This window comes from Hyaena hyaena, unplaced genomic scaffold (genome assembly GCF_003009895.1).
Source record: "Hyaena hyaena isolate Hyena2069 unplaced genomic scaffold, ASM300989v1 scaffold_256, whole genome shotgun sequence".
Taxonomy (NCBI): Eukaryota; Metazoa; Chordata; class Mammalia; order Carnivora; family Hyaenidae; genus Hyaena; species Hyaena hyaena.
Genome location: NW_024080885.1, coordinates 744,961 through 757,774, shown reverse-complemented (window position 1 = coordinate 757,774; position 12,814 = coordinate 744,961). Strand labels below are relative to the sequence as shown.

Genomic DNA, 12,814 nt, shown 5'->3' with positions numbered 1-12,814 from the left:
CAAGGACAAGGTGTTGCTTCAATTTTAACTAGACTGGACTTCAGGACTGTCCACTATTTAGCATGTAAATGAGCCACCCTCTGATCTACTTTGGTGGTCAAAAAAAAAAAGTCCTAGCTTATCACAGGATCTTGAATTTCTTCTACCAAAAGGATCCTCCAAAAAAAAATTAATGGCAGGAGCCAGGTGGGGATTGTAGCTGTCTTCAAGTCTGGTGTGGGGGTCGGGGGCTGGTATCATACTGTGGATTATAGTTTTCCAGAGCTTTTGCATACAACATTTCATTGAAGTCCAAAACAGCTCCAAGGTAGTCCTCCAGAAGACTGCCACACACACAAAAACACACACACACACACACACACACACACACACACACACACAGAGTCTTGGGCAGAACAGAGACCCAGGAGGCTGAGACATTTGCCCCAAGCCTTTGGCTCCTTCACCCATGTTCTTTACATTCCTCTCTTCAGTGACTGCTCTTCACCCACTCGTTTTGAAGCCCAGATACACTGCCACCAGAGCACCTACTGATAAAGCCTGCTAGGTGCCCATGTGAGCTCTGTTATTAACCAGCTCTCTCTGACCTTGGGTATGAAGGTCCCTCATGTCTCTTGGCTCCAGTGTTTTTCCTATAAAATCATAGCCTAGGCTTCTACTCTCTTTAAGGTCACATCTCATAACTAATAGTTGTTTTAAGGCAAGGAATTCAATGGAAATAAAGGGAAGAGGGACCAGTTCCCAGGGCATAGGGTGTATCTATTTTGACATCACATGGTTGGTTTACCCTAGAGATGATTATCTTCCCTGGAGACATCAATGAGCCCCAAACTCAGGGACGTGGAAGCTGGGGTCCTAGCAATCACAAACAACTTTTTGGGAGTATCTCAGTGCTCCAGAAATGGAAAGATGTTGGCCAAAGGGTACAAACAGCCAGTTAGAAGATGGATGAGTTCTGGGAATCTAATGTTCAGCATGGTGATTATCGTTGATAATACTGAATCATATACTTGATTCATTTTCACTGAGGAGCACTGAGTTCTCTAAATAAAGTAAGTAAAATGGCAGTGTCAAAGAGCATTCAAGAAAGATAAGGTGGCTGTACAAGAAGCAGGAAAAAGGTGAATTGGGAGGAAAAAATGTTGGTAAGTAACTTTGCATCTAATTTGAATCTTAAAAGGAAAACAGACCAATTCATAATAATGGGTAAATGATGGAGACTAAGATGAGGACCCTTCTGAGTGGTACCTTGGCCATTCTGATATCTTCCCAGTACTCACAGCACATACGTGACAGGACTCTGTATCAGGTGTGAGTGACCTGGGCACTGGCGCACAAAGATGAGAATTCCCCAGATATACCTCTCCCAGTCTATCACCACAAGGGCCCACTGAGTCAGAAGGTGGGGAGGTGCTCAGCTCCAGCGGAAGCCAGGGCGTTTCCCTGGATGTGAGCTGGCCTTATATCATTCAGCAGATACATCCAGGCACCTCCAAAGGCCACGATGGAACACAGAATAACTGGGAAGAAGGATCCCATGTCTGAGGACATGAGCTTCCCTAAGAAGGGGCTATACTAGGCTGTGCTGGGGGTTTATGTTCAGACCTCCTGGGCACCTGCGACACTGTGGGGACTGATGGCACAGTAGTAAGTGGCACTGTCTTCAGGCTCCACTGAGGAGATCACCAAGTGGAAGGTTTTCTGCTGCTGACTGTGCTGCACAGTAAACCGACCCCGAGTAAAATCTGCATCTTTGGATTGAGTGTTATCCCTGTAGAGGATAAACTGAAAGGAACGATCTGGCCTTATTCGGTACCAGTATAAATCCGGGTTTGAGTATGTGTTGTCATAAGTGCACAACAGTGTCACTTTACTACCACTAGTCGCTGTCTGGTGTGGGGCGCTCTGGGTCACTTGGTCACATAGCACGCCTTGGTCTGTGAGAGAAAAAATAGAAAACAGTCAAATCCCATACTCCGTAGGCACCGGGTCGCACACAGACCCACCCAGAGGGAACTCAATTGGCAGAGGTAGGAAAAGGACACAGAGATGAAAGTCAAAGGTGCAGAATGACTGGAAAATCAGGTGCAGAGAGAAAAAGGTCAAGTGTTTAAAGTCAGAGAAAGGGAAACGGGGTGGTAGGACAAGGGGCGTGTACACAGAGGAGTGTACTCACAGAAAAGCAAAAGGCTAACGCCCAGAAGGAGAGTCATCTTCTCTTCCTATCAGGGCAGAGGCCGGAGAATAAAATGGGGTTCCTGAGGTCTCTGAGACCATCTCAGGGTCTCTGACAGGAGGAAGTGGGAGGGGATTGGAGCAGGCAGGCAGCCCTGATGATCATGTGACTGAATGAGCTGTCACTCTCCTAGGCAAATGCTTCCAGCCAAGAAACTGTTGTTATTGTTATTGTTATTTTGGTCCTCAAACCATCTTGAACTAATCCTTTTGCAAAACACAATGAAAATGAATTACTTAAAAAATAAATAAAGAGAGAGAGAAATAGAAACTGTGAGCCCAATGACCCAATTGCTGTACAAGAGGCTTATCCTCCATTCCCTGAATCCTCGGGCCACACACAGACCATGGCCAGTCCATGGTCAGCTGCACTTGAACTCAATAAATGGCATAAAGGAATGAGTACCTTCCACTCGTCTCTTATTCCTCCGTATAAAGACAGAGGGAAGAGGGTTGAACAAGATGGATTCTAAAATCTCTCCTAGCCCTGAATTCTAGAAATCTTCTACTTCTGATGCTCAGGGGCATACCTTGCCCTTGAGAGTGCTTGGTGCCTATCACATAGCATAACTCTCCATCTCTCAGCAGGCCCTTGGCAGCACACGCTTGGCCCTGCCTGGAGAATTCTCCCCCAGAGCAGAGCTTCCCATGGGGGCTACCACTGTGGGTGGGTTACAAGCTTGCTAGGCTAGTGCTCCGTGTGGCCACCGGAGCCACGGTGCCTGGAAACCCTGGGACCGGCCCTCCCGGCCACATGCCAGATAAATACTGTTTTGCGTGTAAGCTGGGAACATGACAACAGCAGGGTGTAGTGCCCTGAGAAAAACGAGACTGAGTACCTCACTCCCCTAAACCTGGGAGTGTTTGTAGGAGTTCCTTTTTCCCCTTCCCCGTGTCTAACTCATCAGTGAGTCCTGTCGGTTCTGCCATGAAATAAATGTGCAGCCTGTCCATCCCCTGCAAACACCACTGGCTCTTGTCAGCACTGCTGCGGGGACCCCCTAACTGGTCCTGTTGCTTCCGCTCTTGTTCCTGGACAATCCCTTCTCCAGGTCTTTGTGGAATGTAAATTATATGATGGCAGCTGGACCTCCTTTCCTGGGCCTGTAACACCATGCAAATGGTCCGGCCGCTGCCTCCTGCCCCACCTCAGCCCCCCACCCCCGACACACACACACACCCGGGAATGCCGGTTCCATGAGGGCAAAGACCTTGCTTATCTGCTCACGGATATACCCCCAGCGCCCAGGGTCGTGTCTGCCACATAATCGACAGTCAGTAAGTAGTTGTGGAATAAAGGAGTGCAGCTTTTTTCACTCAAAAACTCACTACTGACATGGCTAAGTTTGCTGGATTTAACAAGTAAAAATACAAGACACCCAGTTAAGTTCATATCGCAAAAGAACAACAAAAAACTTTTAGTAATGCTTGGAGTGCATTTACACTAAAAAAGTATACGTTCATCTGAAATTCAAATTTCACTGGGAATCCTGTGCTTTATTTGGCAACCATAGGCATGGAGAATACCAAAAATGAACACCAGGTGGTCAGAAGTCCCCCCGTGAGCGTACCCAGGCCCCCGGACCTGGAAGAGGATGGTTCAGTGACCAGGCTGCCTGCTGGAGGGGGTCCCCTCTGCAGGAACACAGCCCTCTGCTGGCAAAAGACTGTCTGAGCTTCCCAGTCCAACATCCAGGAGCTCTGCCAGTCCCTACCCAGCTTCTGGTGTCTGTCCCCACTCTAAAGGTGTCAGCAGCCTTGATATTTATGAGAGAGCTAGTGCTCCCTTCCTAATTTAGGCAGTAGCAATTTTTATGAAGTTTTTAAATTTATTGATAGAGAGAGAATGAGGGGGGAGAGAGAGAGAGAGAGAGATTGAGAGTTCCAAGCAGTCCATGCTCCGTGCTCAGCCTGCTACAGGATTCAATCTCACAACACCTGAGCCAAAATCAAGAGTCAGACACTTAACCAACTGAGCTGCCCAGGCATCCCTAGGGAGTAATTTTGAAATTAAACTGCTACTTGTCTTCTGACTGCCCATCCTCAGTTACATGTGACCACACCCAAGAACAGAGAAGAGGGCTTCAGACACCTTCACACAGGGGGACACCCCCTCCCCCGTCACACAGAATGTTCAGACACTGAGAACTCCTGGGGGTGACACAGTCATGACTCTCCCCACCAGAGTGTCCTTCCAACATTCCTTGAAAGGCATCCCTTCAGAAAGGGCACTTCTCAGAACAGCAGTGCAATGTCATGATGAAGAACGAGGTTCTGTCATAGGAACAGAGTAGCGTGGTGGTCACCAGGGCTAGGGTGGCAGAAATGGAAAGATGTTGGCCAAAGGGTACAAACAGCCAGTTAGAAGATGGACGAGTTCTGGGAATCTAATGTTGAGCATGGTGATTATCGTTGATAATACTGAATCATATACTTGAAAGTTGCTAAGGAAATAGATCCTATATGTTCTTACCACACACACACACACACACACACACACACTCACACACACACACACACACACAAAGAAATGGTAATTATGTCATGTGATACAGGTGCCAGATAAAGCTATGGTGGTAACCATTTTGTGATATATAAGCACATCAAATCAAAAGTGGTACACCTTAAACTTACACAATGCTATGTCAATTATATCTCAACAAAGCTGGAAAAAAATTTTTAAAGTTTCTTTACCCTTGAGAGAGAGGGAGAGCATGAGCAGAAGGGCAGAAAGAGAGTGTGAGAGAGAAAATCTAAATGGGCTCCATGCTAAGAGCAGAGAGCCCAATACAGGGCTCGAACTTACAAACCATGAGATTATGAACTGAGCCGAAGTCAGACATTTAGCCAACTGAGCTACCTGGGAACCCCCCAAATTTTTCATTCTTAATGAAAAAAAAAAGTGGGGTTCTGGAGCCAGATGCCTGGGTTCATACCAGCTCTAGCATTTATTTGCTCTATGAACTTAAGCATGACCTGACCCCTCCAAGCCTCAATTTCTCCATCTGTAAAACAGAAATAACAATAATAGTTTTTGCAAAGAGCTGCTGGAAAAGTAAATGAAATAATATATGCAAGACACCAGCAAATGATCTGGGAATATTAGCGTTTACTGTTGCTCTTAGAATTTTTACTAAATAGACTGATGAATGTAGTCCTGAGTTTTATTCCCATCAAAGATATTTAGAGAAAAGATGCGGAGTAAATCTAAAAATATAAAGTTGTGGGACATCTGGGTGGCTCAGCTGGTTAAGCACCCAACTCTTGGTTTTGGCTCAGGTCATGATCTCACAGTTTCATGAGTTCAATCCTCACGTCAGGCTCTGTGCTCTTAGTAGCTTGGGATTCTCTGTCTCCTCTCTCTCTGCCCCTCCCCCACTCACACTGTCTCTGATTCTCTCAAAATAAAGAAATAAACTTAAAAAAATATATCAAGTTGTGAAATCTGGCAAAATGCATATGTACCAATTAATAGACAAAAAAAATAAGAAAGTGACCCACATCTCTAATTTTCTGTCAGTTTTGCAAGTGTGTCATAGAGGGCTGCATTCTCCTGAGACTTGAGCCAGCTGTGCTCTTCCCAAATCCCTAAGAGCAGTGGGACCATGAGAACTGAGTCTCCCAACCCTGCTCATATGTTTTCCAAAAGTTGCAACAGGCTTATTCATAAGAGACCACCTTGTGCAACCGGGTACAATCAAGTGACCCCCAAAGTCTCAAGATACAAGAAGCTCTCAAGATCTAATGACCTATTACAGACTTATTGCCCTTGAATTTCTCTATTGCATCCCCCTTAAGCCTTATTGATATCTCAGCCTGAGCAACTCCCCAAGGCACTGAGAACCCTGGACTACATTTTATTAGCCTGAAACCACCACTCAAGAGGGGCCCTCAGACCTGCTGAGGTCCCTGGAGGGATTTGGTAAACAAGGCCGTTCTTGTCCCACAGCTTGGCTCTTGGTCACTACTATCAGAAAAGACTTTGCTCCCAGTTTCCTCTGAGGTGGGCAGCTCTGTTTTTGACCTTGCAGCGCCCCCTGCTGCTCTAATTCGCCCATCTCCATAAATAGGTCATATGGGATGTTGACAGAAAACAGGTCAGGGGAGGAAAATATTCTTTGTTCACAACGTAAGTCAAAGCTGCCTCTTCTGTTCCCATTCCCCTTTCAACCCTGACACCTGCAGCTGCTTCTCCGTTGGCCTATTCTCCCCAGTCACTCAAAGAGGACTGTCTGTAAGGATATAAGTGAGCACCCTAAAAGGGTAGATACATTTTCCTGTCAACAGAAAGCCTAATGCAGCAGTGGAGAACATGGGGAAATTTCCTTGGGTGGACATGGACAAATGTATCTCTTTTTGAGAAACAAAAGAGATGTGATAAAAAGGAAAATTTTAGAAGCATCTGAATGTGTGGTAATGTGAGCTGAATGGTCTAGAAAAAGGGTTTTTCCATCACTCTTTCTGTGCTACATTCTATTCCAAAACCCCAGGTCTGATGGATAGTAGGAAGCAGGGCAAGCAGGGCCTGAGGTCCTGCAGATGTCTTTCACCCCCAGGCAGGGGGACATCCCCGCTGAGGACTTCTTTTTGGGGAAGGATCTTGCTGAAGGCCCTTTGGACAAGAATGGGTATGAAGAGCCCCACCATCATTTGTTGCCTGAAGCCAGCTGTGAGGAAGACGTGAGACTCTATGGTATTGCTATCACCATGTCTGGAGCAGCCTGTGGAAAGAACAGTCTTGGTCCAAACAGGTCAGTGACACATTTTGCGATGGGACTGTGTGGGACCTGATTCTTGACAACCAGATTTCTCAAGCCTTCTTTAGGGGCTTCTCTCCAATTACTCCCTAGGGTGAGGAGGACAAACAAAGTCTATCTCACTGGCCACTGGTGGTGGCTCTCTGGAGCACACTGGTAAGCAGGATTGTGAGGCCGCATGCAGACTCAGAGCAAAAGAGTGATGTGTCTATTAGCAATCAATGCCGTGGGAACAGGAGCAGGGGGTAACGCCACACGGTTTTGTATTTGCCACCCTGCTCTAGATGTCATTCCTGTAATGAGTCCTGCAGAGAAAGAATAATCAGAGCCAACTTTCTGTTGGATTAGCCTTTTGGTAAAGAGCAAATTTTTAAATCTCTGTCTTTCCTTTGGCTTCCCTGGGATCTCATGGACCATTTCCCTCACTATCAATTGCTGTTGCCTGCAGCCTAAGAAATAAAAAATAATAATAATAATGAATTAAGATGCTCTCTATCTCTCTTGAAATCAGAAACTGTGAGCCAAAATGAAACACCTTCCTTGTATGGCTTACCCACCATTTAACAGGGATAACCATATCTGGGCTGGCCACAGAGCCATGAGGGACAAAGTTCACCTAGGAAATCTCAGGAGATTCCTTATTCCCCTGAGTCACAGGAAGGAGCAGCAGAGGCAGGACTGGGACTCAGGAGTCCTGAGTTCTAGCCTAGATCTGCCTCTACCTGTCTACAAGACCTTGAGCAAATTTACTTCTTTGGGCTTCAGCTTCCTCATCTTTAAAATGAGGACAATTGGCCCAGGTGGTCACTAAGTTCCCATCCAGGTCTCACATTCTAGGATGCTAATGTATGAAGCTACAAAGCTGACCTAGGAGAGTTATTATTCCCCTGTGCATGCTGCTTGAGCTCCTCGCTGCCCAGCAAGGGGAAAAAGCAAACCATGCTTCTTCACTGGGAGGTAGCATAATTTCTGAATTCAATATGTGTGACTCATCAGAGCCTGGAGGTTCAGACCCAGTTGCCAACTTGGAATCTAGTTATTATTGCATCTGGGAAAGAGAAAGTGCTGAAAACAGCCTTTGGAAGAAACATCAATTTGGGAAGAAAAAAAAAAGAGAAAGAGAAGGAGAAGAAGGCAGCTCTGTATAGTGTGATATCATTTTGATATCTTCTTTATCATCTTCATCCCGGGAATCTACTCTGCCCCCTCCTGTCTCTGCTCAGAAAGACGGAAGGAGGGCAGACCTTCCCCAGGGAAGATGGAGCACCTGTGGGGGACAGACGGGTGGCTCTGTCTAGTGAGGAAACAGAACAAAGTTGATGCCACATGCCTTTCAACTGTGCTGATGCTTCTGGTTTTTGTAAAGGTGCTCACTCCTGTGGGAACAGGGTTAATAGGAAACTGACATTTAGAACCAAGACTAAAAGAATCGTGAAACTCAGCAAGTAATATCTGGCAGAATTAATTTTTTTTTTCATCTGGAAATTGTCAGAGAGATAGTCAAGTGTTCCTCGAGGGATAGGAACAAATGATGAATGTTGAATACAATTCAATTTAACAAGCATTTATTAAGTGCCTACAGTTTTTCCCCAGGATCATCTGGGCCAGTTTCTGAGAAGATGTGATCAATGCCCAAAGGGGAGAAAGGGGTCTTATCAATGGGTCAGAAAGTGGGTGAACAACGACAACAGATTTACCTTTGAGACCCAGACATGGTTAAATGTCTGAGTAAGTAGCTGAGCTTCAGAAGAAAAAAATAACATGCACAACAGCGCAGAAAATCTAAAACATGAGGTAATCAAAAATGTTACTTAATGATCAGCTTTAGCATGTATTTCATTATTTTGTAAGGCGGGTTTACTTTCCCAGTTTAAGTTATCTTGAGCTGATCTATAAAGTCTATGAGAGGAAAGCTTTTCAAGAATTATACATTTCTGAAATCAGGCTCCCAGCAATCAACATAGGAGAAGTGGTACTTTTTTGTCTTTCTAACAGTGAAAACAGGGACCTGGCATCCCTTGTATTTTTGATGCCCACAGGGATCTCCTTCCCTGCTGTAGGCCAGAACCATCAGGGAGCCACCAGACAGTTATGTTTCTTATAGACCTGGATGATAGGACAGCAAAAAGGAACAGCCTCCTGGGTGTTCAGGATGGGGGTTGAGGGTCCAGCTGCCTATGAAACCGGGGAAGAGCTTTGGACCATCCTAACATGCTTGGTCCTGCTGTCCTCACAGCCTGAGTCCTGGGCTGCATTAGTAGCACAGGGCAACCCTAAGCGACCTCACTCATGATGCTGGCCCCGTATCGTGCCCCTAATGACACTGGAGACAGGTCTGAGAAAAGTTAAGTGGCATCTCAGCACTAGGTGGGACTTCTGGTAAAGGGCCCAGGCACTGTGTGAAGACACTAAGAAACTCCACTTTGGGAAGGGGTTTCTGTTCATTGTCAGCGGGGGTAAGTACCTCCATTTCAGACCCAGTATTAGCATCAAACCACCTCGGTACCCAACACCGGGTGATCAGAGAGCTGAAACTCTCAGCCAGATGATGAATTCCCTTTTCCTGTGGGAAAAGGCTGTAAAGATCAAACCACTTTTCCTGTGGGTAAGCAGGAGCCTGTAGTTTATGTAAAGGCATCAGCTCCTGTGGGAAGGAAGGCTATAGGAAATTTACATTTGGAACCAGGACTCAAGTGATCATGAAATTGAGTAAGTACCAGCTTTAAAACAAAGGTGTAGGTTTATTTGGTTTGGTTTCTGAATTATCTGGAAGCCCCAAAGAAAGAACACTTCTCCCCTGAGGATTCGGTTCCAAACTTCTGACTTTAAACTTCTGAAAACATTAAATGTTAAGGCAGATGGCAGGCTCGGAAAACACTATTTCCCTATGTAATAAGTAGATACCCACCATGCTTATTTCTTTTGTTTAGCAAATGGGGAGGAGGACTAGACACCCTTGGGGTGGGGGTGGGGGGATTGTACAACATTTTTAGATAAATCCAGAGAATGAAATCAAAAGCTATTAGCTCATAAAGTCCTTAAAGACCACCTAACTCACTTCTTTAATGTTGCATGTGAGGGCAGTGAAGCTCAGAGAGGTTGTAAATTTGCTCGGGGTCACACAGTTGAGCCTGGTCAAAGGCAAAGCCAAGACAGCTCATAGCTCTGACCAGGCCAGACCCAGGGGAGAAAAAACATCATGATCTTTGGCCATAGTAGCTCCATTTGCACCCCAAACATTCTTTATCCAAGACTTAATGAACATAAAACAGAACTCCAAGTTTCCAAAGGGAGATAAAATCATTGCGTGTGTTGGAGGTGAAGTAGGAACAATAGCTGAACTTGATATTTGGAGGAAGGCTCAGCCATCTGCAGACTAGGGCAGGGATGGAAAAAGTCAAAATGAAAATGCTGCTCTTGTTTTCAGACAATGACTGTGACCATCAAACACTACCTAAAAACACTGCAGAGCTAATTTCTTTCCCAGTGGGAGTTTATATTCTACGATAGATTGCACCCAGCAACGCAATTGCTTTGGGCCACAGAATACGTATGCAGAATTGGCTTTCTAAGCTTTCTGGTGTCTTAAAGTGGCAATCATATCTCTGGATATACCGCTCAGCCCTGAAGCCCTGGGCTACCAGAAAGAAAGACACCATCACCCGACGCTGTCTTAGAGGCATGTAAGTTGAAGAAGTTAACTAGAAGTTAGTTCTGGGACAACTCTGCAAAGCTGGGGTCATTAAATTGATGCCACAGGTTTTTGTAAAGCCCTTCTGCACAGTGTTCAGCAAGCCAGTGGATCTAAGATGACATTTGGGAAGGGAACCCAGCTCACAGTGAATCTTGGTGAGTGGAGAGCACTAAATCTTCTTTTTGATGGAATGTGCCTTGAGATCTTTTTGACTCCAACTAATGTGGATGTGGCTTATTGGCCCTTTTCTGCTCATATTCAAGTCCTGCCTGGCTAGAGGCTGTCCTCTCCACATCCTCCGGAATGGTCCAACCGTGAAGGTGCACCCATGCGGCTCAATACGGCTTTTACTAAATTCCCACAAAATCACTTAACCCTTTCATCAAACTGCTTGGCGGCTCCTTTGTTGCCCTCCAAGCCCTGCTGGTCCGTCACTGAGAGGAAGACAGGTCATTTTTAGGTCACTGTGAAAGGAGGATGTTGATATGTATTTGGCTTCTTGGGAGAAAAATAATGATGGTTTATTAGTTGCTTATTATGTGGTAGGCGATGTGTGCCATGCTTTCCACCCATTAGCACATTCAATTCTTATACTAGCTCTGTGGGTTAGGTGCTAATATTACTCTCACTTTCTAGACAAGAATTTTTTTTTGTCCTCTATTTTAGCCATTTTATTTATATTTTTTTTGTTATTGCCATTTTTTTTTTACAAATAGTTTATTGTCAAATTAGTTTCCACATAACACTCAGTGCTCATCCCCACAAGTGTCCTCCTCCATGCCCATCCCCACCTCCCACCCACATCCATCAGTCCTCAGTTTTTGTCAGCATTCAAGAGTCTCTCATGGTTTGCCTCTCTCCCTTACCCCCACCATTTCCGCCCTTCTTCTCCCCCTTGTTCCTCCGTTAAGTTCCTCCTAATCCTCCTATACGTGCAAACATATGGTATTTGTCCTTCTCTGCCTGACTTATTTCGCTCAGCATAACACCCTCAAGGTCCATCCATGTTGCTACACATGGCCAGATTTCATTGTTTTTCACTGCCATGTAGTATTCCATGGTATAGATAAACCACATCTTTTTCATCCATTCGTCCGTGGATGGACACTTAGGCTCTTTCCATGTTTTAGCTATTGTGGAGAGTGCTGCTATGAACATTGGGGTACATGTGCTCCTATGCCTCAGCATTTCTGTATCCCTTGGGTAAATTCCTAGCAGTGCTATTGCTGGGTCATAGGGGAGTTCTATTGCTAGTTTCCTGAGGAACCTCCACACTGTTTTCCAGAGGGGCTGTACCAGTTTACATTCCCACCAACAGTGTAGGAGGGTGCCCGTTTCTCCACATCCTCGCCAGCATCTAGAGTTCTCTGATTTGCTCATTTTAGCCACTCTGACTGGGGTGAGGTGGTATCTCAGGGTGGTTTTGATTTGTATTTCCCTGATGAGGAGGGATGCTGAGCATCGTTTCATGTGTCTGTTGGCCATCTGGATGTCCTCTTTGGAGAAGTGTCTGTTCCTATCTTCTTCCCATTTCTTCACTGGGTTGTTTGTTTTTCGGGCGTGTAGTTTGGTGAGTTCCTTATAGATTCTGGATATTAACCCTTTATCTGATATGTCATTTGCAACTATCTTTTCCTATTCCGTTGGTTGCCTATTAGTTTTCTGGGTTGTTTCCTTGGCTGTGCAGAAGCTTTTAATCTTGATGAGGTCCCAATCATTTATTTTTGCTCTTGATTCCCTTGCTTTTGGGGATGTGTCAAGTAAGAAGTTGCTGCGGTGGAGGTCAAGGAGGTTGTTTTCTGCTTTCTCCTCTAGGGTGTTGATAGTTTCCTAGACAAGAATTTTTTATATTTTGATATCTTTTTGATATTTATTTATTTTGAGAGAGAGAGATGGAGGAGCAGAGACAGAGGGAGAGAGAGAATCCCAAGCAGCCTCTGTACCGTCAGCACAGAGCCCAACACAGGGCTCAATCCACAACCATGGGATCATGACCTGAGCCGAAATCAAGAGTCAAACACTTAACCGACTGAGCCACTCAGGTGCCCCTATATTTTTATATCTTATATTTTTCTAGAAACACATAAAGTTTTAATAACTTGCTTAACTTGATTCTGTGAGAAAGAGG

General features: G+C 45.3%; 1 gene segment (V, D, J or C); it reads left to right on the top strand.

Annotated features, from left to right (window-relative positions):
• LOC120240454 overlaps positions 1-12,814 on the top strand; it is a 499,568-nt gene that overhangs the window by 410,329 nt on the left and 76,425 nt on the right.